At 38.1% G+C, this 22,647-nt stretch overlaps 1 protein-coding gene and 1 long non-coding RNA gene across 5 annotated transcripts in view; both read left to right on the forward strand.

Moving 5' to 3' along the window:
• The window catches only part of LOC5575615, a 984,994-nt gene that overhangs the window by 607,702 nt on the left and 354,645 nt on the right, over positions 1–22,647 (forward strand). The window lies entirely within an intron of this gene.
• On the forward strand, positions 12,312–15,446 carry LOC110679368. Its single transcript, XR_002502432.1, has 3 exons — positions 12,312–14,460; positions 14,709–14,867; positions 15,152–15,446. It is a non-coding gene; the product is annotated as an uncharacterized LOC110679368 (long non-coding RNA).

Genomic DNA, 22,647 nt, shown 5'->3' on the forward strand with positions numbered 1-22,647 from the left:
TCATGTTCGCTTTTATTGTTTGATTAGTGACGTTTCAAGTATTTATTTTTTTAGGGATGGTACACAAATTATGTCACGCTAAATTTCGACTTTTTTGACCCCCTCCCCCTCCCCTTTGTCACGTTTTTTGTATGAGTCCTTCGAAAATTTTGTAAGGCTTGTCACGCTTGGCTTGACCCCCTCCCCCCCCCTTGGAGCGTGACGTAATTTGTGGATGACCCCTTATCATCTTTTGGGCAACTTAGCCTGTTGATGAATATCATTAAACATAAACATCAGTAAAAAAACGGAAATTTTATAAAAATTTTGAAGAAATATTGCAAAAAATACGGCTTAATTTGTTAAAAATTATGTTATTATAGACAAATTTAAGGCTTAAGATAACGCTTTCAAATAAAGCCTGTTGAGCTTAAATCGGTTATGATTTCGTTGAGATATAGCTGAATTTTAAGAAATCCAATTTTGCTGACTTTCCCGCACTTACGATGCTGCCAAAAATCGAAAACAAGTCACATCAATCCCAAATTTAGAGCGATCAGATCGTCATCCAATGGTAGAGAAGTCAATAAAAAATATAAATAAGTGTTTTGAGAACATCAATGTTTGAGGCAGTGTCCGGCCATGCGCCACTGTGCGATGTATGAAATGTCCGCATATCATTCTGGTTCATGCTTTCTTGAGCTTCAGCGACCACACTTTCTTATTTGCCTTTTCTTTCTGCGTTGGATTAGCTTTTCTTCGACTCTCGCTGCCCTGTATTACACCCTGTTCTATCAGATACTGGACCCCACATACAGCTTCTGCTGACATTTTTCATGTCCATTACTCTCTGTAAATCTAGTTGTTGCGTCAATGCAGTTCCGACATCCGGTTGTTTTAGACGCCCTAGGTTATGCCGAAGGCGGTCGATCACACCAAATACTTTTGGGTACAGCTTAACCACAGACAAATAGACGTTACACTGCCGAAATTTCCTTCGACAATTTATTTAGCGATCTTTTCGAATTCGCTATGTTTCAAATCTCACAACCAAATTACTATCACCAGATCACGATGGGTTCTTCTTCTTCTTATTGGCACTAACGTCCTCACTGGGACAGAGCCTGCTTCTCAGCTTAGTATTCTTATGAGCACTTCCACAGTTATTAACTGAGAGCTTTCTTTGCCAAAGTTGCCATTTTCGCATTCGTATATCGTGTGACAGGTACGATGATACTCTATGCACAGGGAAGTCAAGGAAATTTCCATTACGAAAAGATCCTGGACCGACCGGGATTCGAACCCAGACACCTTCAGCATGGCTTTGCTTTGTAGCCGCGAATTCTAACCACTCGGCTAATGAAGGCCCATGGGTTCTGATGTCGATAATGTCAGCGATGCGTCATCAACAAATCAGAACGTAGTTGATTTGCGCTACTGTATGATGTGTGATGTCCAGTTGTACCGATACGGGATGCTAAGCTGTAAATACGTGGTACAAATGGCCATATTCTTAGTAACAGCAACATAAATCAGTCGTAGATCGTTTTCTGTCATCAATCGGTGGGTGCTGATCTATCCAATAGTATTTGAGCTCTTTGAGAGTATCACTGACCCGTGTTAAATTTTGCGCATTGAAGGAATGCGTAAATGATCAATCGGATAACCTTGCCAATGAAAACATTAGATGATGGGTCTAGAATTGACGATATTAGAGATGTTTTGAGAACCGCCATTGCTTATAAGTACGACCTAGCTGTTCACTTATTAAAAAAAGCTTTAACTTGACACGAATAAAACTACCTACTATGAATCGTAATACTTCTGCCTTTGCATCTTTTCTGTACCTTCCATATATCGAAGAGAAAGACGAATTACGGCAACGGTTGCTACGCAATGAGCAGAGTCCTGTGATCAAACAAGCAATTTGTTTGAACTTGAACATGGCTCTCGTGAGCACAAATTTTGAACAGAACGCGTTCAAATGCATCTCTGCTCCCTTCTCTGTCACGCAATTTCCAATACCTAAAACAAGTACAAGTACCGTCGTTGTCATTATAACGTTTATTGCATAAGTGGCTATCTCGGGGATGGGATTCGATCCCAAGTCCTCGGTGTGAGAGGGGTGTGTTCTAGTTACTACACCGTCCCATACTAATTATGCTTTTCTTGGAGGTAGAGCTGGTGTTGGAGTATATTTTCGCGAGCTAAGGCTCGATCAGTTTTACTCACTTGGTAGATAAATGACATATCATGCAACGCATCGATCTTCGAGATTTTACATAAGAAATATAATACAATGCATATTGAGTAATCGTATGCAACACAAGGCCACCTACAAGTACTATATCCTAAAGCCAATTCCGGACCCTAAAAAAGAACATCATGTCGTATTGATGTAGGGGAAGATCCCCCAGTGCCGGACAGCACCCAATAGCTTAGCTTAGCTTAGACTGACTACACATATCAATGGTTGCTATTCCGTGATTGACCGAAGTCAGTGAAAATGCACAAAGAATCAACTAGAAGTTCGACTGGGATTGGCCATAATCTTCTTCAATGTGCATAATTCAGTGCCTCTATTTGAACAAGGTCAATAACGGCGCCGGCCACGTCCTTGCAGTCAGGTGGGATTGGGGGAAGGAATGTTAGTGTGTAACCTTTGCTATTTGGAGACCGTGTTTGCCTCTGCATCTCCACAAAGGTTACTGGGAGGGATGTTTGTTAATGGGAAGGATCGTTGGGTCACAGGATTCACTTTGATAAGCGATTAGACCATGATAAACAATGATTTGTGAGATATATACATGCTTATACGTAAATATAATATTTTCATTTGATATGAACAATTTCTATATAGTGGAAAATTTTGCCGACACTTGAGGTGACGAACCATTCAAAGTTTGTTGAGCAAATACCTAAATGTAACATTCCTACAGCTGTCAGGACGAAAGCATGTGTTATTATATTTTACTCATTTGAAAAGAAACAAAAAACTCGATTGGTTGGGACATCACAGAACACTCTTATTCTTATGCCGACACTTACAGTGGCGAACCATCCAAAGTTTGTTGAATAAAGTGAACCTTTCACAAGTCTACACTTGTAGTGTCGAACCAAATTCAACCAAAATTCAAAGTTTTTTTAATAACAAAAATAAAGGTAAGGTACCGTGGGGTAAGTGGATACAGAAAAATCAAAAGTCAACTTCATTGTTATGTACAGCTAACGTGAATAATGTAATTCAAACTTTTTCTGTGGATAACAAATGAGGGACTAATATACTTCAAATCATCGATTATTTCGATTTTTCTGATTGTTATGTATTGAGTATGAGGGACTTAAAAATTTGCGCCAAATAATCCATTTGCTCCACCGTGGTGGGGTAAGTGGATCACCAATAGAAAAAAATCTGTTCTCAAAAGAATTGTGATGTAATTATGTATAGAAAGAATGATATTACTCTCGTTCTTGTTATTAGTGCTAGTAATGGTACATTTTAATACTTTAAAATAAAAAAGTATCTCCATTTAATCAAAATATATTAAAAAATATGTTTACATTAGTTTACACTAATTCACACAACAACAAAAACATTGTAACTAGAATAATTTGGAGAAAATTCATCCATTTATACACAAAAGTTAAATAGAAGCATTGTAGGATTATCCCTAAGGATGTTTTCGATAAACACTCATAGTTTGAAAATATTAGTTACATTTATTTTTGAATAACAAACTGAAATGTTTTTATTCGATTGAATTTGAATTGAATGAATATGTTTGTGCCAACTGTCTAGAATAATTTATATGGTCAAATAAGGTACGACAATATGTTTTCAATTGGAGAATTAGTATATTTTACTCTTTTGCAACTCAGCTTAGATAAATCACGAAATTATTATTATTTTATATATTTTTTTATACCAGAAAGGTCTCTATAGTCCTTTTGATAAATTTAAGCCGGGATGAAAAAAAATAAAGGAAAACAACATTTGCGAATATTAAAACTTATTAAAATTCTCGTAAGCAGTCTGCCAGTAAATGATAATAATACATGATCCACTTACCCCACCCCATTAAAAAGTAGGGGTAAGTGTACCATGTACAATATATCTGTATTTATTTATAAAAATCACATATTTTTCATTGTGATTCATTCAATTAGAACTGAAATGCTCACCATGTGTCGAAAAAACTAATAGAATTCGATTTTAGACAGAGATACAATGGGTTTTTGATTGATGGAAAACAAATTTTGAAATTAATTAATTTTTGCAGCTTATAAGTTTGCTTGTGTTAGTGTATGTGTAGTACCATTTTTGCAATAGTATCAGTGTGGACGTAAGAATATAACCTAAAACGAAGCAATGGCGCGAAAACATTGAACATATTCAAGTATTTATGCTTAATATTGACGAATGATCCACTTACCCCACTGATACACTTCCCCCACTGTACCTTATATAAGAGGTGTTCTGAAAAAAAAAATGTTAAACATATATAAATCATGAATCAGAGTTTGTGTCGACACTAACAGTGACGAACCATCCATAGTTTGTTGAAAAATCATATTTACATCCCACCATTGTAACGATTAAATGTGCAGTCATACATATTTTATAGATTAGAAATAGTAGCATGAAACGAGCTCACCAATTGATCTGTTATCCTTAACTGAGCAGCCACAATCCACTTTCAGCTTCACTCATTTGCTCGCCTATAAAAAAGCAATCAGAAAAAAAGGCGCGCGACCCGAAAAGGAAAAAAAAAAATCGGACGACTGCTCGGGCTTTCTTGACGCACTGCCCAGGAGCAAGTGTCAAGGTCGAAGGATCAAAAAGAACGAACCGATCGCGGCACTTTTTCACTTACTAGACCGACGCGCGACATGTTTGATCCTGCCCTCGTCGCTCGCCCCGGCAAAAGCAGCAAGCGTCAAGGTCGAGAGATCAAACAGAACTCCCCCCAGTGCCGGACAGCACCCAATACCGGACAAAGTCGAAACATTGAGAAATCATGGTTCAATCAAGATGGTGTATTAGTAGAAAAGAAAGCTATTATGTAGACTAATGTTTGCGTTAAATAACACATCCTTGAAATATGCATGCCTTTTTAAAAAAGTAGAAAAGTTTGAAAATCTTGAAAAAATTGACGAATCCCCTTAATTTTGAGCCTATCTAGTAATTATTTTCAAAAAGAAAAAATACTCTGGATCCCGCCAGCATGATCGGACATAATCCTAAATTGATAGTATGAATGTATTTTGTACCATAATTGAACTAAATATGGACAAATTACAATTTTGGTTAAGCACCTCCTGTCCCTCAGATTCGGGCAGCTTGATTTGTTATATGATATCTTATCTATTGCACACGGTCTGCTGGAACACACATATTATCGAACTTGCATGAACCTCCGATCTTTTTTCACTAAAAGTTAGCCTTGGTAATCAAAAAAAGCTTGCAGTATATTAAAAAATCTTTCATCGGCAAAAATTTGAAAAAAGTCGATTTTTGTGTTTTGTACTCCTCCTATATAAGGGTTTCATAGGAGAATAATATAGTTGCAGTAATGTCGATGAATTTGTACCGCTTAAAGACCAATGTGACACATTATGAACCCGAATTAATCATAAGACGTTCCAAATTAAGAATAAATATTACATACATCCTCACAATATGACCAGCCCATAACAGTATGCCGTATTTTATCAATTCACATTTACTTACGTTTTTATCATTATAAACTTACAGTGGACATCCTACCATACATCAATATTATCAATGTTCTAAATTTCTCTCAATTATTGGAATCATTTAAATTTGTTATTCAAAAAGGTAAAAAGTTTTCTTAAGATAGTAGAAATGTTATAAAAATATTCAACAGCATACGAATAGTATAGAGCACTGCACCGTTTTAATTTTGTATGTGATATTTTACTGGTCTTGATGTTTACAGATTTTATGAAAGAGTGTAATATAGGGAAAGAGTTTGCATCCGTTGGATGGGTGTACTTTCTACAACCTCACAACATTAACACATCACCATAGTCAATTCATCTGGCTAAAACTAAAATTTATGTTAAAAAACAGCACTAAAAAAAGTGTTGCTAATCAAAACAGCGCTATACTGTTTGGCGCCAGTAATATATAAACTCTTATTTTTCTTAAAAGAAGAGATATAGAAGGATTTTTGCTGGATCAATTAAATCAGATCATTCATTGCAAATTTGAGAAAAAGAAATCGTGGGATCCCAGTTATTTTACTACATGTTTCTCTACAAATTCCTTTTCCGCTGTGCTAGTTTTGGATGCTAAAGGGGTATTTCAACAAATTTCTTTTGAAGATTCGAAGGCAAGAGATGTTTCAAACACAATTTTCTTTCCAATTCATGAATCATCCGGAGATTTGAAGCAAAATTTCTAGAAAAAAAAGCAAAGAAGCATTTGACGCAACTTGTGATGTATTTTGGAAACATTTCTTAAGGACCATTGATGAGCGACGCAAAAAAATTTTGTGAAGAAGAAAGAGAAGAAAAAGAAATTCACAGAATAATTTCTAGTAGAACTTTCAGTGAAATATCCCAGCATTAGATTTGACAGAAGTAACATTTTTTTTGGCAAATCCGGGAACGTATTCCGGAATCAACTTGCTAATAAAAAGTAGACATAGAAGGAATGGATGTCCACCAGGAAGAATTCGTTTTGAAGGTATGAACAATATTATTTGATTAATTCCCATGAGATATGCAAAATCACTCATTATTTTGGGTTTTGTGCAACGTAAGAACTATATCACAATCACACGACGCGACGCGAGACAGGACACAACACTTATGGTTCTTACAAACGTTAAAAGGACATATAAATTACCTTTTTTAACGACCGGTTTCGGGCTTGATGCTGCCCATCATCAGGACGATGTCCAACTGATTGTATAGAAAGAAAACGCACATATACAGCTTCATACTTGGCTAAGTACACGTCGAATGTAGGGGGGTAAAATCATTTGATTTTTCGTCTGGTCAGGTAAAATAGGGGTGATGTTATTGGGGCTTCATCTTCGTTCATCAATGGTTGCTCAGCAGTAGCGATGTACATCGATTCCCAAGCATTCAAATGCGAAGTCTTCCTCACAGGTTTCAAGAGCTTCGCATTATCCCAGTCGACGGAATGATTGAGTTCCACTGTATGTACTGCAACGCTTGACTCATTTGTTCTGCCGTTTTCAGTGGCATTCTTATGTTCTCTCAAACATGTTTTGAATTTTCGGCGAGTTTGGCCGATGTATACCGCAGGACAGCTTTTGCACGGAATTTGGTAAATCCCCGACAAATCTTCCTTCGGTACTTTGTCCTTCAAGCAACAAAGGCGGTCTTTAAGAGTGTTGGTACTCTTGTACACTGTCTGGAAGCCATGTTGCTTAAGGGTGTTCTTAATCCCATTGGTCACCTTCGGGTAGAAGAGTAAACTAATCCTTCGGATATCCTCTCTCTCTGCTTCAAAAGTAGTCGCGGCTCGCCTATGTTTCTTCCTCTCATGCTTGCGTAGAATTTTATTCACAAACACCTTGTCGTAACCATTCAACTCAGCAGATTGATGAATTCTATTCTTCTCTTCTTCAAACTCTTTCTTTTCCATTGGGATGTTGTACAGTCGGTGTACCATCGAATGGAACGCTGCTTGTTTTTGGGATCCATGGTGATTGGAATCCGACGTGATGTAGCGGTCTGTTGATACCGGTTTGCGATAAATGCCAAATTTCACCTTATTGTCCTCTTTTCTGGATATCAACAAGTCGAGGAACGGGAGCATACCATCCACCTCTTTCTCAACAGTGAATTTTATCGAATCGTGACGAGAATTGAGTAGATCGAAACCGGTCGTTAAAAAAGGTAATTTATATGTCCTTTTAACGTTTGTAAGAACCATAAGTGTTGTGTCCTGTCTCGCGTCGCGTCGTGTGATTGAGATATGCAAAAGTTCTGAAGCCACCCTTCAATATTCCTTGGGGAATTCGATAATAATAATATTCTATGAATAATATCGAAAAGTTATTTGAAAATAATTTGCTACAAATCTATTGGAAATTAATCAAAAAATTTATGGCCGATTTGGTTACATTGTTTTAGCCATTAATCTGATAAAAAGTTTCCCATGCCGAAATTCCTTGAAAGTTAAACCTTAATTTTCGTAGTAGTATTTTTAGTATGTCTGTTTTTTCAATTATTATATTTTTTTAGTGAATTCTCATATGGGAAATCAATCGGACGGTTAAGCTTTCGATCGTCGCACGATTCACCGAAGTCAGAACAGCCGCGCTGATGCTGTGTAACGTAAACGAGGTTTTCTCAATATAGTTGTACAACATTACATAACGTAACTACTGAAGCGATTTTTTTGTTAATAACAAGAGTCATGTACATAATTCCAGAAGAATTTGCGTCATCTTAACATTTGTATATGTATAGACTAGCTGATGTGGCTTTCCTAATAGGTAGTTCTTTCACTCATTGATTATCTTCAAAACCTAGACAAGTATAGACAATTGATGATATTTTTTTTATTACTACAGTGAAGCTACTTTGTACCAATCAGATATAAGGTTTTTTACTTTAACTATTAACTGATTAGTCACTATTGATATTATCAAGGCCAGAATTCTCAGTGAGTGAAAAACTTTATAGTACTAGAACACCATAGGAGATCGCTTAACATTACCTTATCATAGAAAGGCTTTTTGCTCTATTATTTTAAGTATATGCAATTAATCTCCCTTTGCTCCTATCCGCAACCCGGTGCACGCGCCCTGTTGGGTCTCTTAAAACCTCGTAGAAGATTGCAAACCGTCTATGATATTCCCATATACTAACCCACATTCCACATTGAAGGGTCTGACTGTGCTCATAGCCCACGTTTAGTTTGTAATCTTATCGCCAGCTTGAAATTATATATTCCCGAAGTATAAGTTATTTTGATGAATGATAATCGTATTATGCAGTAGTTTGGCCAGAATCTTTAGGTCAGAAGATAAGTAAAATATGATTTTTTTAATAAAAAAGTTGCCATAACTTTGAAATTCATCCAACTTCTAACCAAAACTACTAACAAAAGAGATCAAATATATAAAATCATCGCACCCTGGATAGCATAATCCCAATCCCAGGGGATTCATTGCATTGGCATTTTAGCTGTAAATTATTATTTTGCTTCTCGGTCTTCGGCAATGTTCTTCAATGTAAAAATACCCTGCGAGGTTTGCGTTTATATTTTTTTTTTATAATAAAATGGGTGACTTTTCTTCATTGAATAAGTATGTTTACCTATACAAAATGTCGTAGGCATAAACTTTGAAGTGGACTCAAACGAGTATCTGAAACTGATGTTCAAATAGTGGTAGTAGATTCACTGATGGAAGTCATATTTGAAAAAGATGCATTAAAATAAAAAAGAGTAAGGGACTATTTTTAAGCAAATGTTAAACTTTTGTGAAAATTAATTACTCGATTTGAATTTTTTTGCACCATTTCTGAACATCTACTTCTGGAGCAGTGACCAAACTACACGTGTACCAGTATAACTCAATCGGTTTCATATACAAAACTTAAATTTGGTACTGGTATCCTAGCTGTTCTAAGGCGATAAGTGAAATGTTTGATTATATAAAATGCCGCAGACTGCCATGGGCTGGTCATATTGTGTGGGTGTATGTAATATTTATGCTTAATTTGGAACGTCTTATGATTCATTCGTGTTCAAGATACGTTAAATTGGTTTTTTGATGGTGGAAAACCATCAAAATTAGTGTAACTCTATTAATCTCCTATGAACCCCATACAAAAGAGAGAAAAAAATCACAAAAATTGACTTTTCTCAAATTTTTGCCGATGAAAGATTTTTTAATATGCTGCAAGCTTTTTTTATCTACCAAGGCTAACTTTTAGTGAAAAAAGATCGGAGGTTCATGCAAGTTCGATAATATCTGTGTTCCAGCACACCGTGATTGCATCTGTGTCTCAAAATACTTTCATTTTTCATGGGTTCCGCCGATCATGGTATCAAACATGCAATAAAATTAAGAAGAATGAACATTCAGAACAACATCGTAAAATGTGCTATTTTTCATCATATATGAAAGAGGTTTTTGATAGGCATCTTGTAAACTAAAAAAAACTCAAATTGTTCTTGTAAATTATAATTATAAACTATTCCTGTAGTGTACACATTCAATGATGTTCAAATTTACAGAATTCGAGGCATTTCCAGATCATGTCCGGTATTGGGTGCCACCTTTCAAAATCGATTAATTTGGTACTAAAATACATCATCAAAATGCAATGTCAAAATTCATATTTATATTTTCAAATTTATTTTTGTACACTATAAAAATGATAATATTTATCATAAATGGGTAACACGAGTCCATGAAATCAATATTTTTCGAATTATGAATTTAGTGGCTTAAGTGTCCGGTACTGGGGGATCTCCCCCTAACCATATCATGCGGCACATCAATCTTCGATTCATACTAAATAATTCATTGTACCATAGAGTCAATAACAAGTACTTCCAGGACATTCTGGAGCCGATTGATGTGTAGCATAATATGGTTTGCAATCATCAGATTGATGTCCTTCTCCAGGGTCTGGAATCAGCACCAGAATATCCACGAAGTACTTGTAAATTATCCTATGTTGAAAGCAATTACTCAATATGCACCACATTATACTCAGTTGACAACTTCTTGTGCGACACACCCTTTCTCGTAGCAAAGTTCTCCCGCTCAGTTTTTTTTTTCTTTTTGCGAATCCTGTACCGACAAATTTAGCATTGACTGTAAGATGTCTATGTACAGAAAGAATACCTTCGTCACAATCTTAGCAAGTGCGTGAAATGATCGACGCCAGCGTAGCTCCCTTTTTACATAAACAACACCATTTGCAATGAAGCAAAGCACACGTTCAATATTTTGACGTTTTAGTGGTGCCAAATTCAACCGTTCTCATGATGACGTAAATAAAACGGCACCGCTCAAACGTCAGAAAATGAACTCATGCTCATGCAACTCATCAATATCATCATGTCAAGATAATTGTAAACTCGTTGGCATTCGGGGTGATGGGATTCGGGGTAATGGTACATTTGGGGTATTGGAGTTCGGGGTGATGGCATTCGGGGTAATGGGGTAGAATCGTCACTACTTCGTTCTGCACTCCTTTTTTCCTGGCGTGCCAAATGGTGTATAGCGCGTATAGAATGCGGATTGAAAAAACTCTTCCGTCAGGCATTGTGATAAAAACGCACAGCAGTCGGTTCGTGTCGATCCAAAGCCGCAAGCACAAACACCGTCAAGCGATGCCAATGAACTAATTTACGATGACGTCATGCTGCAACTTCCAACGGGAAGAAAACTTTTACTGCGGGACATGTTTACAAAAAATGAACGATTTCGTTATACATTCATCCACTTCATATTCAATCGGTGAACATTCGTTCACTGGATATTGATCCGGATCTCACGTAATTGGTCAGAATGGCTCCAAATGAGTTGTAGGAGTCGTAGTATAGGGTACGATTCGCTAAATGAGAATAGAAATTGTTGGCTTACCCTACAGTTTCGGTGCCTTTCAGACAGATTTTCCAACAACTTTTACCAATCCAACGAAATTTTGAAAGATTGCTTTCCTGCGATCATCTTGTATCATAGTTTCAAAACCCATGTTTGGGATTTGTACCAATTTCAATTAGTTTTCGTTACTAGTCGTTAGAATATTGTGTTCATTTGAGATGTATTTGTAAATGAGAGAAACTACAGAGTAATGATATACAGATAAAGTACCGTGGGGTAAGTGGATACAGAAAAATCAATAGATAATTTCATCTTTATATACAGCTAACGTGAATAACGAAAGTGTTACTTTTTTTCTGTGGATAACAAATGAGGGACTAATGTCTTCAAATCGTCAGCTGTTTCGATTTTCCTGATTGGTATGTATTGGGTATGAGGGACTTGAAAATTTACGCCAAATGATCTACTTGCCCCACCATGGTAAGGTGATAAAGGCTATTCTCAAAACAAATGTGATGTAATAATGTATGTATATTACTCTCATTCTTGTTATTAGTGCTTGTTACATAATTACATAACATTTGTTACATATTATGGGAAAATATAAATACCTTAATTCGAATAAAAAAAAGCATTGCATATTTTGGAGAAAATTCAACCGTTTTATACACATAAGTTAAATAGAAGTACTGTAGGATTACTCTTAAGCATGATTTCGACAGACACTCGTAGTTTAAAAATATTAATTATAATTTTATTTTGTTGAACAAAGTGAAATGTTTTTATTCTATTTGTGAATATATTTGTATCATCTCCCTTGAACATATGATATAGTCAAATAACGTACGATAATATGCTTTTAATTGGAGAATTTGCTATTTTGCAATACAGCTTAGATAACCCACCAAGAAGTTTGTTTGAATTCGCATTTTTTATATATATATATATATTTACACCAGAGCAAATGTAAAAAGCGTTTAGGTGGATTAATTAAAAAATTCTCTTGTCAGTTTGACAACTATAAGTTAGGGATGGATGAAAGTTTAAAGAACATTTGAGAATATTCAAACTTATGTGGGGGAAGTGTACCATGTCCAATATATTTCTTTTTATTTGTTAAATTCACATATTTTAAATTGTGATTCATTTAATTAGAACAGAAATGTTTATCATGTGTTGAAATAACTACTGGTATTCGATTTTAAGCCGAGATACTATGGATTTTTGATTGACTGAAAACAATTTTGAAATGGATTGATTTTTGCAGTTAACAAGTTTGATTGTGTTAGTGCACGTGTAGTACAAGTTTCGCAGTAATATCAGTGTAAGAATATAACCTAAAATGAAACAATGGTGCGAAAGCATACAAAATATTAAAGTATGTATACTTAATGTGGAGAAATGATCCACTTACTCCACTATACCTTATCTTTTGTTTGTGTGAATATATGTATGATTGACACAAAATAATGACACAAGATAGTATCCTAATAATATTGCAGGTTACTTTCGTGAATATTAGGTGCACTTTGTTGATCACACTTATTTTCTTTCTCGGAGGCGGTTGCCGATAATCATTTAGCAAATTCATTTAAAAACAAACGTTTTCAATGGAATCAATGAAAAAGATCGCATAACTGGCAACCTTGCTCGCCCTTCGGTGGTGATGGAAGACAAAAAACCAAAACAAAACAGTGAAAGACACAGGAAAAATTGGTAGCATGTGGCTTTTCATGACATTTCTCTTTTTCAAAATGCTGTGAGATCACAAGGCTGCACTTTGCCATCACACTTCTAAAGGCCCAAACGCAATGATAGCGGAACGGCAACGGGAAGCGGAACCGGTTCGTGATCATTTAAAACTGTTCTTTCAACGATCAAAATCGTTTAATTTTGAAAGCGTTTATTGGGTTTAGCTTGAGAATATTATAAGCTTTCATCATCATCAATAATATCCATAGAAATTAGAGTTTTCGATTAATAATTAGGGGTTTATTTCTTATACCGCTATAATGGGCAAATTTCCCTACTTATGGCTTATGATTCAATTACTAACACTGTAGTTTTGTTTGAAATGTCTCAAATAACGTTCGGACAGACCCCACGGAACATCCGTATAAATTCAGAACCAAACGTCCCAGTACATTTTGTAGAGAAGAGAAGAGAAATAAATAAATTATATAATAAACTCACTGAAATGAAAAACTAATAATCATCGTGTAGCTTTCTTATTTTACAATTCCGAAAAAAAGAAACAAACAAATTCCCCACAACCCTCGTACGTTTGCCTAGAATTTCGAATACTCAGCGTATCAGCAAAAAAAAAAAAAAAAAAAAAGAAAAAGGCGCGCAATTCATTGTCCAATAGGGGAATTTGAAAATTTCCCCTCCACTAGACTGATATCTGATCGGGTATAAATATGCCCAGCACTCCGGTACTGAGCTCATTCTACATTCGGACGCGGACACGATTGTGACTTCTTCTACAAGTCAACATTCGACTAGCCACCAGCCAGCACGCGCAGAAATCGGCGCGAAACCCAATCGGACGAGCCAGCCAACCGACGCGAAAAGCGTCGCGTAACCACCACTTGAGCGAGGGGCCATCCGGCTACAAAACCACCAGTTTGAGGCCCACGCGAGTCATTCGGAAATCGAACGGCGCAGCAGAAGCATCAGAGCAGCAGCAAGTCTTCAAGAGGCAAACACCCCCTCGAGCGTGAGATCGATCACCTGACGGACAGCCAGCCAAAGCGGGACGCGAAAAAAAAAAACCCGCGCAATTCGCGGTTGCTAGGGCAACCAACGCGTGGGCAGCCAGCGCTCTCATCGAAGCAAGAACGGATCGGATCGAATCATCGCGTGTGTGCAACCGAAGGCGCGAAAATTGAAACACGTGCTTCTGGAGAAGGTAGTCAGCTGGATACGAGCGGTATCAGTAGTATTCATACTACAAATAGCTTTTCCTGATCTATTAGTTCTTCTAAGAACTTTTTAGATTAGGACTAGCATAAAGAGTTATAAGGTTTTCACTAAAAAGAGTTGTTACGGTTTTCACTAAAGAGTTCTTGGATACTATTCCTACGCAAAATAGTTTTCCTCGGAAAATTATTGCGAACAAAAAGAGTTGCAAAAAAAAAAATAAAATATTCCCAACAGCGCAGCAAGGGTCGAATTATCCCCTAATCCACCAAACCGGTGCGGCACGATGGATCACGTGGAACGAGCTCGCAGCGGCGATGAGGACATCGAACCTAGTCGCAAACCGCGAGTTCACGACAATGGCACAGTCGGTACGACCGAAAAATCTTCTAAAAGGTAAGTAATCAAACAGCCGAAAAGTGTTCGATCTGATAGTTTCAAAAGCCTCCGATGGGAAGACGGTGAGCTTGAAAAAAATAAAAAAACTTCGATGAGAAGGCGAAGTTTACAAAAAAAAAAAAAATAGCATGTGTTGACCAAACTTCAATGAGAAGGTGAAGTTTGCAGATGATTATTAAAGATGAAATTTATTTCTGATGTGAAGGCAGAAATTCGTAAAAAAAAAAAAAAAAAAAAAAACTGCTTGGTTTTAAAAGAGATGTGTTTGGTTTATTTCTCAGGAAGTCCAAGAAAAGTGATACAACGAAGATGCTTTTGGAGGAAATATCAGCCATGAGGAAGGAATTGGCCCAGCTTCGCAACGAGAAAGACGCTTTGTTGCACTCCACGACTGGTTCCAAGGCATCAAACGAGTTTGGGTCAACTGAAGCAAGCACCGCTGAATCTTTTGGTGCGGTTGGAGAGACCATCCTGGCCAGCGTGAATAACATGTCGCTGAGTACAATGACCATTCCCGAGTGTGTTCCATCTGATGGGGAATCTGACATTGACAAAAAAGGATATGAATATTGGAAGAATATTCTAACAGCATCGTTGAATCTGACCCAGGCTAACGACGAAAGCACAAAAATGGATGTCTTCAAAATTAAAGCTGGTCCGAAGCTCTTGGAATTATTCAATGGTACAAAATCTTCAACAAGCATGCCGAATGAGTCCAGTCATCCATTTTCAAATGCGATTGCCCGTTTGGATTGCTATTTTGGATCAAGGGCCTACACGCTTTCTCAACGTAGTAAGCTTCTGAACACAGTACAGCGAAATGGAGAAACCAATATTCAGTTTGTTCGACGAGTTGCTGCATCAGCCAAACTTTGTGGCTACGACAAAGAGGATGATGAAATGGAAGCTGTGGCCCGCACAGTGATTAAAAGTTCAACCGACAAACGAGTGCGCACACTTGCACATCGTAATTGGGTGCGACAAGGTTCGTTGAACGATTTAATCGATCTGGTACGCGACCATGATACAGAACTGTCTAATGAAGAAGAGTTCCAGAAAATGCGTCAGCCACAAAGAACAGCATCGATTGCTGCAATCACGAGCCACGTTCGTCCACGTGGTCATTCTCAGCGAGGCACTTTTGGGAGATTCAACCATGCATTCCGTGGAAGACCACCGTATCATCGTACTGTAGCACGCAGTCAAGGATCGTCGAATATCTCCTGTTGGCGTTGTGCAAGCGTCTACCACGATTCTGGGCACTGTCCAGTCATCGACAAAGTTTGCCACACTTGCAAACAGCAAGGACATCTAGCTCGATGCTGCCCATCTCAAGGTGTCGCTAGAATCGGAGCAAAGCGGCACGCCGAAGACAACAACGATGCTCCCCCTCGAAAAATTGCGGCTATCAAGAATGAAGTAGAGACAAATGAAATTGCACCGGTCGATGTAAGTGAAATTGATTAATATGTAATTGAAAACATAAATTTTGAGAATTTGTTTGAATAAATGATTGAACTGATAAATGTAACTAACGTTAAAAAAAAAAAAAAAAATACATGAAGAGAGAAACACTTTGGGTCGATATTGATTTTCTTATTCTAATTTCTAATTTCCGGCATTTCACTAATCGAATATCGACTCAAGAAATACGCAAATGATAAGAAATTAAGTAACAATTTCAATGCATATTCCAGGTTCAGAATTGTACAGAAGATGACTTATTAGCCATAGACAAAGTTGTATCGATGCCTTCTGACTGCCAAACAGAAGAAGATGCTTTCGTGATTGCACGTGTTGCCGGATTCCGCGTTGTATTCTTCATAGACTCTGGGGCGCAAGTAAATACGATCACAAAAAAGCAATTTGAGAAAATGCTTCGAACAGGCACAACACGGAGCAAGCTTATAGATCTGAGCTACACCACAGACAAAAAGCTTAGAGCATATGCTACATCGTCCAATATAAAAGTCATAGCTACATTTTCTGCTGAGCTGTACGTATCAAAAGACAGACCTGTATACATTGAGAAATTCTATGTCGTGGATGAAGGAAGAGCATTATTGGGATTTAACACTTCTACAAGATACAGTGTTCTTATTGTGGGCTTGACAATACCAATGGCTAACATTCCATGGCCATGTGAACTGGCGACAGTTAATTCGGTAGCTAATGAGCCGGTAAATGAATTCCCCAAGTTCAATGTTCCGCCAGTTGTTTTGCATTACAACAAAGAAATGCCTCCAGCCAGAAATGTTTATACCCACATCCCGGCCGCTTACAAGGATCTAACGAAGCGAAAATTAGACGAAATGCTCTCAACAGGGATTATTGAGCTTGTCACAGATGACATGGATCGTTCATTCTGTTCGTCACTGTTGGTTGTACCAAAAGGAGCTGAGGATATACGCTTGGTTGTAGACCTTCGGGGACCAAACAGATGCATTCATAGAACTCCATTTCGAATGCCAACATTTGAAGAAATACTTATGGAACTGCATGGAGCCAAATGGTTTTCAACCATTGACCTGAAAAGTGCATTTTTCCATGTCGTGCTTGATCAAAACTGTCGCCACTTGACTAATTTCTTCGCAGGCGAGGCCATGTATAGGTGCTGTCGGCTCCCATTTGGGCTTTGCAACGCTCCTGATATTTTTCAGGAGATTATGCAGTCCACCATTCTTTCGGGATGCAAGGGAGTTGTGAACTACCTAGACGATGTGCTTATTTTCGGACATACAAAGGAAGAGCATGACAAAAATCTGAAGGAGGTCATGGCACGACTACAAGGCCATAACGTAAACATAAACGTGGAGAAATGTGCATTGGGTCAACAAGAAGTTACCTTTCTCGGCTTTAAGTTGTCTGAAGAAGGCTGGAGTGTAGACGACAGTAAAATACAAGCGATTCAGAACTTTCGTCGACCAGAAAATCAAGCGGAAGTTAAAAGTTTCTTGGGGTTGATCAACTTCATAGAAAGGTTCATACCCCAGCGTGCAGATAAAACACGACATTTAAGAGAGCTGGCCAAATCCGACCATTTTTATTGGACACATGAACATGACGCAGAATTCGAGAACCTCACTTGCAACGCCTGGAAAACGATTCAAACACTTGGTTACTATAATCGAGATGATAAAACAGAGCTTTTCGTAGATGCCTCGCCACACGGACTGGGTGCTGTACTTGTACAATTCGACTCAAACGCGAAGCCTAGAGTGATCGCATGCGCTTCAAAGGCATTATCAGCCACCGAAATGAAATATCCCCATACTCAAAAAGAGGCCCTCGCGATAGTTTGGGGAGTTGAAAAATTTTCAACGTACCTCATGAGTGTCCAGTTCACCATTAGATCAGATGCAGAATCCAATGAATTTATATTCGGTGGATTGCATCGCATCGGAAAAAGAGCAATATCTCGTGCGGAGGCGTGGGCACTTAGGTTGCAACCATATAACTTCAAAGTAGAACGCATTCCTGGAAACGAGAATTTGGCAGACGCATTATCAAGATTGATTGGACACGCTCCACTAACAGAACCCTTCGATGATGCAGCAGACCGACATTTGCTGTACTTGCTCGATGCTGGTGAAATGGATTTTTCGTGGAACGAAATCGAAACACAGGCAGAGAACGACGTTGAACAATCAGATGTTCGAGAAGCGCTCAATACAGGGCAATGGACTAGTCATCTCCGTTGCTATGAGTCTCAAGCAAAGCATTTCAGAACCCTAGGATCCCTTATTTTCAAGGAAGACCGAGTAGTTTTGCCAAACCAGTTGCGAAATAAGGCTCTCAAGGTAGCTCATCAAGGGCATATGGGAGCAGCATCAATGAAAAGAATCCTAAGGAATTATTTTTGGTGGCCAAAACTAAGCAAAGACGCTGAAACATATGTAAAGAACTGTGAAACTTGTTTGAGACTGTCCCGAAAAAATGCACCACTGCCGTTGACAAGTAGAGAACTTCCACACGGTCCGTGGGAAATACTTCAAATAGATTTTTTTGCCGATCACGAGTTTGGTTATGGAGAATTTTTGGTAGTTGTGGATACCTACTCTCGCTATCTACACGTTATCGAGATGAAACGAATGGACGCTGAAGCCACCAATGAAGCCCTCTTGCGAATTTTTGAGGTATGGGGTTACCCACTGGCAATTCAAAGCGATAATGGTCCACCCTTCCAAAGCGATAAATTTATTAAAACATGGGAAGAGAGAGGCGTATCAGTTCGCAAATCATTACCATTAAGTGCGCAATCAAATGGGGCCGTCGAAAGACAAAATAAAGGCATAAAAGATGCTCTGGCAGCTTCAAAACTGGACAAAACAAACTGGAGAACTGCATTGAATAAATACCTGCACATGCACAATAAAGTAAGACCCTTATCACGACTAGGCGTAACACCCTTTGAAATGCTGATGGGATGGAAATGCAGAGGTACTTTTCCATGCCTTTGGAGCCAAAATTCGCCCGAGCAGCTGGACAGAACCGACATACGAGAAAGAGATGCTGCCTCTAAACTGGAAAGCAAAAGATATGCTGATTTGCGACGAGGGGCCAAATGTTCGGACATCATGATTGGAGACAGAGTACTAATTGCGCAGCAGAAAAAGCAGAAATCAGATCCTACATTCTCTGCCGACAGGTATACTTATACAAAAAAAATAAATAAATGTAAAATTGATGCACTTATGATTGGTTCAAATATTGTTTTCCTCAGATTCACCGTGATAGCCAGAGAAGGGGCAAAGGTAGTGGTACGAAGTGACCGCGGAGTCCAATACTCTCGAAATGTCCAGGACGTCAAAAAGCTGCCCGAAAATCTGGAGCACGAATCGGAGCAAGTCATCAACCAGGAGTTACATGAGAACGATCAAGGGTTATTTCAAACACCAGGTGATTCTCATCAACAAGGAGAAGATCTCAATGAACCCGAAGCAGAAAATCCTGTGTTACAATTTGAAAGTGTAGAAGAATGTGTAGGTTCAAATGCTATATCAACGCGGCCCCAAAGAATGATTAGGAAACCGAATAGATTTAAGGATATGATACTATTTTCTATATTCGAGTAAAGAGTAGGAGAAAGGGGCATTGTAGAGAAGAGAAGAGAAATAAATAAATTATATAATAAACTCACTGAAATGAAAAACTAATAATCATCGTGTAGCTTTCTTATTTTACAATTCCGAAAAAAAGAAACAAACAAATTCCCCACAACCCTCGTACGTTTGCCTAGAATTTCGAATACTCAGCGTATCAGCAAAAAAAAAAAAAAAAAAAGAAAAAGGCGCGCAATTCATTGTCCAATAGGGGAATTTGAAAATTTCCCCTCCACTAGACTGATATCTGATCGGGTATAAATATGCCCAGCACTCCGGTACTGAGCTCATTCTACATTCGGACGCGGACACGATTGTGACTTCTTCTACAAGTCAACATTCGACTAGCCACCAGCCAGCACGCGCAGAAATCGGCGCGAAACCCAATCGGACGAGCCAGCCAACCGACGCGAAAAGCGTCGCGTAACCACCACTTGAGCGAGGGGCCATCCGGCTACAAAACCACCAGTTTGAGGCCCACGCGAGTCATTCGGAAATCGAACGGCGCAGCAGAAGCATCAGAGCAGCAGCAAGTCTTCAAGAGGCAAACACCCCCTCGAGCGTGAGATCGATCACCTGACGGACAGCCAGCCAAAGCGGGACGCGAAAAAAAAAAAAACCCCGCGCAATTCGCGGTTGCTAGGGCAACCAACGCGTGGGCAGCCAGCGCTCTCATCGAAGCAAGAACGGATCGGATCGAATCATCGCGTGTGTGCAACCGAAGGCGCGAAAATTGAAACACGTGCTTCTGGAGAAGGTAGTCAGCTGGATACGAGCGGTATCAGTAGTATTCATACTACAAATAGCTTTTCCTGATCTATTAGTTCTTCTAAGAACTTTTTAGATTAGGACTAGCATAAAGAGTTATAAGGTTTTCACTAAAAAGAGTTGTTACGGTTTTCACTAAAGAGTTCTTGGATACTATTCCTACGCAAAATAGTTTTCCTCGGAAAATTATTGCGAACAAAAAGAGTTGCAAAAAAAAAAAAAAATAAAATATTCCCAACAGCGCAGCAAGGGTCGAATTATCCCCTAATCCACCAAACCGGTGCGGCACGATGGATCACGTGGAACGAGCTCGCAGCGGCGATGAGGACATCGAACCTAGTCGCAAACCGCGAGTTCACGACACATTTCATAGAACTTGAATAGTGTGTGTAATGTCAAAATTTTGTTGGAATCGACTAAAAATTATGGAAAGCAGAGCCAAAAGATCACGGAAATTTGGTTCTAAAAATAGGTCAGGGATGCTAAGGTCAATAAAAATATCAATGTTGATGCGAATGGTGCACATTGAACAGTGGCTGTAATCTTCATGAAGTATACATTCATCCTCTGACTGTAGCAGGGATTTTCGTGTGATTCCTGTCGCTAGACCTTCGCACCGAGATAAACGACTACATTTGGCCGACTGTATACACAGGGGGACTAACAATATTTACGACCAAATGTGTGCCATAAAATTTGCATAAACAAGCGCTTGTGCTGTTCCTATGAACTATAGTTAGGGGAAAGTGGGGCAGTTTGGCCACCTTAAGAAGAAGTCGATAAAAATGATGAAAATATTATGGAAACTTTGGATTTTTGCATGATTTTCAACATTTCTTAGATCAATACACTAGATCTATTTGATTTCCGTTGTCTTATAAAATTCCCGAATAAATGAGAGATTTTTCAAAATTTGTTTTGTTTTTTGAGTCGATTTTTTACCGATGGGGTGAAATGAGCACCCTATTTTTGGTTGTAAAATTAATTCATATTATCTAAAAATTTAATTATTTTTTTCACTACACGTGAAAGTTATTAGTATTTATAAACACTCCGTGCAAAAAGATTAAATTTAAAAAAACATTCTAACAGTCAAATTTCATCATTCTAAAATGATGAAATTTGAAAGAGCTATTCGGGGCAATATGGGCAGTTTTTTTTATTTCATTTATTTCTTTTTCTTTGAGTTTAGAACACTCACTTGTAGCATGTCTATTAGACTGGCCCTTAAACAAAAAAGTTGTAAAATTCAACGGGGCACCCCCTAAACATGTGCCTTAGGGTAAGAAAAAAGCTCTCGCAAAATTTCAACTCATTTGATTGCTCCACCAGCTGGCGCATTCCATTCGAAGTTTGTATGGAATATTCGTCTCAAATATATTGCAAATTGACCCTATGTCACTGTTTCGTCTCGTACACTAGTTAATCGCGTTCAATTGAGCCCAGAATGACAAATTTACTAGTTGATACGCTAATGAACATAGTTGAAGAAGATTGTATCTAGATTTAAGCTCATTTTCATTTAGCTTTCAGTTGTTGAAAGTTAGGCTTAGATCAGCACTCCTGTACAATTACATATGTGCATGCACCTTGTGCCGCAGCTCGCCCAGCGTCATAGGTGGCTATGATGCGCATAGTGGCTACTATTCAGCTTAGTTAAAGGAATACTAAGCAATATTGCAAATCTACTTCAGATAGTTAAAACACCAACTTTATCAATTTTAATCATCATACAACCTTCTACAATATTGTTTGCTATGGTATCAAGTTGTGTTTTTGACATTCTGGGTTCAATTGAACGCGATCAACTATTTTCCTGATTCAAACAGGAGATGATGTGCTGTTTCCTATATGTTTGAGCTGAAAATCCCATATTAACTTCAATTCAATTGCGCCAGCTCATGGAA

This window comes from Aedes aegypti, chromosome 3 (assembly GCF_002204515.2).
Source record: "Aedes aegypti strain LVP_AGWG chromosome 3, AaegL5.0 Primary Assembly, whole genome shotgun sequence".
Taxonomy (NCBI): domain Eukaryota; kingdom Metazoa; phylum Arthropoda; class Insecta; order Diptera; family Culicidae; genus Aedes; species Aedes aegypti.